This window comes from Mustela nigripes, chromosome 16, assembly GCF_022355385.1.
Source record: "Mustela nigripes isolate SB6536 chromosome 16, MUSNIG.SB6536, whole genome shotgun sequence".
In the NCBI taxonomy this organism is placed as follows: domain Eukaryota; kingdom Metazoa; phylum Chordata; class Mammalia; order Carnivora; family Mustelidae; genus Mustela; species Mustela nigripes.
Window position 1 is genome coordinate 384,559 of NC_081572.1, and position 6,000 is coordinate 390,558.

A 6,000-nucleotide genomic window follows, 5' to 3' on the forward strand; every position below is an offset into this window, starting at 1 on the left:
TCCTGCTTTGTCCCCACATGGCTTCCCTTCTGTGTACATGCCAAGATGCTCTGGTGTCTATGGGATTAGGACCTGGCCCTATGTCTAACTAAGGGCCTATCTCCAAATATGGTCACATGGAGATTCGGGCTTCCACCCTGAATGGGGGAGAGGGGTGGCACGGTTCGGTCCCACTTCATGGTCTTTCACAGAAGGCAGTGTGGTGGCTGGAGCAGACGTTCTTAGTGCCCTGATGGTGTGACCTCAGCTGTCACAGACTCCCAACAGGCCAGCCTGAGTTTCCCAGGCTGCTGTTCCTGGGGCTCTGAGAGCTTTCTGGTCCAATGCAGGCCAAGAGTCCCCCAAAGGGGTGCGCCTGAGTCTCTCCCCAACCCACTGGGGCTCCCCAGGGTCACGCCATGTAAACCACTTGCACCTTGTAGGCTCTGGTGTGTGTGGGGGGGCCCACCCCCAAGGCAGTGGTGGGAGGCACATGGGAAGTTTCAGGCACACTGGACATGTTGCATTTCCTGACCTAGGGGGTGACTTATAACCTGAGTGTTCACTTTAGGGCTACTGATTAAAAGTGTGTGTGTGTTTGTACACTTTGCACATGGATGTTGCATTTCCCAATTGTAAAAAGCAAAAACAAGCACATTAAAACCTACAAATGGCAGCAAGTGAACTAATTAACACTTCAGGGGACAGTGAGGAGAGTTTAAAATACTCTGAAGGTCAGTGGGTGTGCGAATCATGACACCGTCACTGTCCTGGACAGGGTGGTTACACCCTATCCTGAGGTCCCTGCCCTTTCTCTGGGCCAGGAGCACGCCTTTCCATCGGAACTACCATGAAAGTGGGTTTTATATCATTTTAATTCCTGACCTCCCTGAGACGGTTTATAAATTGTTTTCCAGATTTCATTCGAATGAGATTCTTTTTGTCATACCAGTGTCCCTATTCCATCCGTGTTTCATCCCCATAAGATCTTATAGACTCTGAACCTGCCGTTACAAATGGTCTCTTGAGACCAGGATTTCTGTCACCTAGGATTCAGGATTTCCTGAATGAAATATAAAGATCTAAATCTCATCATGTGTTGTTCTAGCGAATATTTAAAAATCTGTGTTATTAGAAACAAGGATATTAATTATGTATTAGATGAGACCAAACGTCTGTGTCTGTCCGACCATGAGAAAATGCTCCATGCTGGTTCTGTACTGGAAGACGACGTTGGCTAGCCCAGTGCTTCCCCTCTCTTCCGGGACTCTCTGGCCTTTGGGTCGAAATCCTGCCTTTCAGCAGTCTCTGCTTCTGTCCAGCCTCTTCCTCCGCTGGGGGCTGGTTCTCCTGCACCCTGAGGCCATCCTCCTGAGGACGGCCCCAGCCGCTTTGAGGTCGACCTCCTTGTGGGGACCCTGTCTGATCCTCTGCCCGCGGTCTGCCCTGTGTTTGCACACGTGTGCACACACGTGAGCACCTCAACCCAGTGGCCCACCTCCGGGGCAAGCCCCAGGCCCACTCCTGTGACACAGCGCCTTTGTGCCTCCCCCCTCCCTGTGGCAGCCGTGATGCACTGATGAACGAGGGGACAAACCCCGGCCGGACCCCAGTGTGTGTGAGGGTGAAGGTGCCTCGCGCGTGGCCCTAGGCGCTCCACAGGGACGTCAGCTCAGGCCCAACCGAGCACTTCCCCAAACCCTAGTGATGTGCGCTACTCCTGACTTCTCACAAGGAACCCTACTCGCCTAACAAATGGGGACACCGAGGCCCAGGGACGGTGGTCGCTTGCCCAAGGCCATCCAGGTGGGAACCGGCGGGATCAGAATCCCACCTCCGCCAAAACCTCCGACGCGCTCTGACCTCGAAGTGCAAAGCGCAACTCACAGCACTCTCCGGGTGGGGGCATGGACGCGCGCCTCGCCGGCGGGGACACCGCGGAGCCTTCCCAGGAGCGGGGTCGGTTCAGGGGCGCCGCGGGTCCTTGAGGCCGCGCCTGTCCTGCGGGGGTCCCGCCGCGCACTTCCCGGCCGCCCCGCGGTCCTGACGGAGCGGGTCCGGGGGGCCCCATTCCCGGGGATCCCACCACGCAGCCCTCCTGTGGGCCCCTCGCGGTCCGGTGCCGCGGGGACCCCCCGCCGGGTCGGGCAGGGGTCGGGCCGAGCCGGGGGCTGCGCGCGCGCGGTGCGGCCGGGAAGGGCGGCTCCCGGGGCTCCAGGACGCCCGGCCCCAAGCATCCCACCCCTGCACCTCCCCGACAGAGAGGGGCGGCGGGGCGGGCCTGGGAGGCCGGCGGAGGGGTCACGGAGACGCCGCGCATCTCCTCTCCCGAGCGCTGCGGCCAGCGGTCCCGCGCAGCAGCACCGCCGCCCAGCGCCCGGGACCCACGCGCACAGGCGCTCGCCCCGCCCGGACGCGGAAGGCGGCGCGCAAAGGGACCGGCCGGCCGCGCGCCGCGGGGACAGGAGGCGGGGCGGGTGGGCGGGGCCAGGGCGGGCTTGGACGGAGCGGGCGGGACAGTGGGCGGGGTCTGGCAGGACACCTACAGGAATCTGTCCTGCGACTCAGTACTTTCCGGAGCATCCATGAGGTTACAGTTTTGCCTGAAATAGATTTCCTTTCTAAGCAGGAAGAACAACTGGCACCTTGGCTGTGAATCCTGGGCGAGTCATCCGCAAACATGCACCGGCGTGAAGCTGTGCTCAGCTGTCAGCCGCGGAGAGAAGCAAGAGCCAGCGGGTGTGTGCAAGCGCCTGGCTTTGGAGAAAACATGGTCAGGCCCTTTTTAGTTCCTCGGCCTATTTTTATTTAAGCATCAGAGAAAGAAACTTAAGAAATGCTTTTCCACCGTCAAATGGGATAAAAATTTCACGTTATGTAAAACGATTCTTTGCGTACCATCCAGAGGTGGCCCGCATTCCTCTCGCGGACCCAGCTGCCCCACGCCGACGCAAGGGGCGTAAAAGCATACATCTGCACAGAAACTAGTCCACAAACGTTCAGAGCCAAATTTGGCTCTATTCTCAGAGCCAAAGGGTGGGAACTACCCAAATGTCCACCCGCAGATTAATAGATAGGCAAAATGTGATCCATTACACTATGGGATACTATTCAGCTTTCAGAAGGAAGGAAACTCTGACACTTGCCACAACATGGTGAACAGTGAAGACGTGCTGAGTGAAATAACCCACGCACCAGAGGATGAATGTCGCCCGGCTCTATTTATGCGAGGTTCCTAGAACTATCATATTCATAGAAGATAGAAGTAGGTTCCAGGGGCTGGGGAGGCAGATGGGGGAGTTAGTGTTTCTTGGGGGACAGAGTTTCAGCTTGAGAGATGAAAATGCTCTGCGGATGGATGTGGTGATGGTTGCGCAAGGTGATGGGCTTCATGCCACTGAGCTGCACACCTAAACATGGGTAAAATGGTAAATTGGGTGTTATATATATTTTACCACAATTTAAAAATAAAAACAAAACAAAACAAAACTGGGGCTGTGTTGCTGCACTGGCCAGCTCCAGCACTGGAAGCTGCATTCAGGCCCAGGCACTCTCAGTCTCTCTGAGCCCTCTCTTCCTCCATGTAGGAGTAATGAAAAGCTCCACCTCTCAGGACTGCAGTGAGGTGAGAGTGGGCAACCACATCGGTCCCGGGGCTCTCACCATGGGCCTGGACTGCTCTACACCCTCGCCCCTTGCCCCAGGGACAGTGTAGCAAGAGTCTCTTCCCCTTTTCCTCGGAGTCACATATGACCTGCACTTACCACTTAATGTCATTGTCAACATTTTTTTTTAAGATTTTATTTATTTATTTGACAGAGAGAAATCACAAGTAGATGGAGAGGCAGGCAGAGAGAGAGAGGGGGAAGAAGGCTCCCCGCTGAGCAGGGAGCCCGATGCGGGACCCGATCTCAGGACTCTGAGATCATGACCTGATCATGAGCTGAAGGCAGCGGCTTAACCCACTGAGCCACCCAGGCGCCCTGTCATTGTCAACATTAAGGAAACTGAGATCAGTTACAATCTGTCAAGATGTGTTCATGGGAGCTGTGGGGGTGGGAGGAGGCCTACCTGTTTTCATTTCAAGGTGAGGATAGCCATGTGCAATTCTGGAGATGTTTGAGAGGTTACAACTGGGAGAGGCGTGCACTGGGGTCAGGCATGCTGCTCAGCATCCAGCAGTGAACAGAACAACCCACCACAGAGAATGATCCAGCTCCCGAGCTGGCTCAGACATCCTGCTCTGGTCCCAAGACCATCCAAGGGCACAGGGAAAGGCTAGCTGAAGGATTGATGGGCACAAACTTCCGAGCCCCGGTTCTCAGGGGGCAGAACCCCTCACTCCAGAACTCATTTTTGCTAAGGGTGGGCCCAGGGCCCCTCCCCACCATGGGCCCTGTTGTGGACTGAATATGACTCCCCAATCCATAAATTGAAGCCCTAAATCCCAGTGTGATAATACCCGGAGACGGGGTCTTTGGAAGGTAGTTAGAGCTAGATATCAGCGTGGGGCCCTTGTGATGAGGTTAGTGTCCTCAGAAGACAGACACCAGAAAGTTTGCATGCGCTCGCTCTGGCCCCTACTCTGTGAGGACATGGGAAGAAGGCAGCCACCTGCTCACGGGGAACCAAAACAGCCAGCATCTTGGTCGTGGACTTCTAACCTACAGAACAGTGAGAAATAAATGTCTGCGGTTTAAGCCCCCAGCCCGGGGTATTTTGTCATAGCAGCCCAAACTGATGAAGACAGGCCCCTTCTGCTCACGAATGACAAGGGCTTCTCTTGTTTGTATGTGTTCGTGAAATCTGTACCTGCTGCTTGTGACAAGGGAGCACATTTTCAGAGTTGCTGTGCCTCTCCCGAGCTGCAGATAGTCCAGAATGTGGAGAAGGCAGGTGTGCGAGGAGGTCATTTTAATTGGATGGGATGTACAAGAGTGCCCCCAGACCCCTCTGTCCAGCTCTGAGGGTACCCCCAGGCTCACTCACAGCAAAGGGTGGAGGCCTGGTGTAATGGGGTGGGGACCTTGATTATGCATACTCAGAGGATATTCTAAGATGATTGGATACAAGGTTGCCAAATATGAAGAGATCTTCCTTGTGGGATGCTGCCAGAGCCCCCTACTACAAGTTGATTGGTCCAGAGGTGGGCATGGATTCCCACCCAGTTGGCTGATCCTATCTGGGAATTTTGGTATTGGATCTGAGAGCCAATCAGGTCAATCTCTCTCCATCGCCCATTACTCCCTAGAAGGGGAGAGAAGTCTGGGAACTGGAGGGTCCCCACATGGGCCTCTCCCCCAGCTCCGGCAGAAACACACGCACACAGGCGCACGTGTGCTGGCACATGCACACGCACACACACAAGCGGAGGCGCACGTAGGCACACACACGAACACGTGCACACGTACACAGGCACACGCGCACACACAGACACGCGCACCCACGCGCTCTGGGACAAAGACAAGGTTCTGGAGGAGCCGTGTGGGACACCGCGTGCCAAGGCTCACCCGGACAGGGACGCTTGACGCCAGGCGACCTGGCCCTAGCCTCCCGGCTGCATGTCCGAGAACGGAACCCGCCCTTGCGCCCCGCCCCCCAACCGGCCCAGCGACGTCTCCAGGTGGCAGGACGTGGAGGACGCGGCACCGGGGTGGCCACCCCTGCAGCCCGACCCACGCCCCGGCCGGGCGGCCTTCGAGGCTCCAGGGCAGTTCGGGGACAAGACCAGCCCCTTCACTCCCTGCCCCCTGGCTCCGCCCCAACCCGCCTCGGGGCCTCATTGGCTGTGGCCGCAACCGTGTCGCTTTTGGTCTCCGCCCCCAACCTGGCTACAGCTGCGAAGACCGGATCCTCCGGCAGGGGCGGGAGGACCGTGGCCTGGAGGCGGAGACGAAAGGGAGATGGACGGGCAGCTCAGTCAATGAGTGCGCGCAGCCGCCCTAGCAACTGCGGGTCGCCAATGGCGGGCCGGGGCGGGGCTACGCGCTGTCAGCAGCGGGGGCCGCCGGCCCGCGGCGA